This window comes from Lynx canadensis, chromosome C2, assembly GCF_007474595.2.
Source record: "Lynx canadensis isolate LIC74 chromosome C2, mLynCan4.pri.v2, whole genome shotgun sequence".
Taxonomy (NCBI): Eukaryota; Metazoa; Chordata; class Mammalia; order Carnivora; family Felidae; genus Lynx; species Lynx canadensis.
The window spans coordinates 108049013-108049958 of record NC_044311.2 but is presented as its reverse complement, the minus strand read 5'-3'; the positions used below and the strand labels follow the sequence as shown (position 1 = coordinate 108049958).

Genomic DNA, 946 nt, shown 5'->3' with positions numbered 1-946 from the left:
CTAACTGAGCCACCCAGGGACCTTGTCTGGGTGCTTTTTAGTTGAACTTAGTTCAGTAACTTTATTAAGATATAGATCAGTATAATTCCCTCAAGTTGTTAATTTGATAACTTCATTCAATGTCTTTCAGTTGTTTTTTCTCTTTATTTTCCATTTCAGGATCACCTATTACGTGTATTGAATTTCTTTGACCATCTCTATGCTGCCTCATGAGATGTAGCTGGCCCTAGGGTTAAGAATGTGCATTCTAATGAAAGCCTGATTAGGTTTCAGTGGCACCTCCATAATTTAGTTGCTGTGTGACCACAGAATAATTTAATCTCTCTGAGCCTCAGTTAATCCACTGAGTTTATCCACTGTAATATGAAAATAATAACATAATTTTCCTCAGAGGCTTTTCATGATGATTAAATAAGTTAATATATAAGGTGCTTAGAACAAGGAAGAAAATATGCAAGTTTTAGCTATTATTACCTCTTCTCTCTACTTCATTTATATTCTCTGTAATGACTTTTATTCTCTTATCTTTCTGTATTCAGCTTATTTCTCCAAATATCTTAATACTAATAACTGATTTTAGTAGTTTGTATCCTAATACCAACACTTTCAAATTTATGTAATGATTTTATACTACACTTGATCTTAGCCAAAAGGCCGAGAAGCGATTGTAATGATTTTATTACTATTTTGTTGTTGTTCATAACTACGAGGGCAATGTGCATTTTTCTATCTTCTTGTAATTTTAACCTCTTGTTGCTTGTTCTGTTTAAATTATTTATAAAAAGAGGGGCGCCTGGGTGGCTCAGTCGGTTAAGCATCCGACTTCAGCTCAGGTCATGATCTCGTGGTCCATGAGTTCAAGCCCCACGTCAGGCTCTGTACTGACAGCTCAGAGCCTGCAGCCTGTTTGGGATTCTGTGTCTCCCTCTCTCTCTGACCCTCCCCT

General features: G+C 36.4%; 1 pseudogene; it reads right to left on the bottom strand.

Annotated features, from left to right (window-relative positions):
* Positions 1 to 578: 578 nt before the first annotated feature.
* Positions 579 to 666, bottom strand: LOC115524406 (annotated as a pseudogene).
* Positions 667 to 946: the final 280 nt, after the last annotated feature.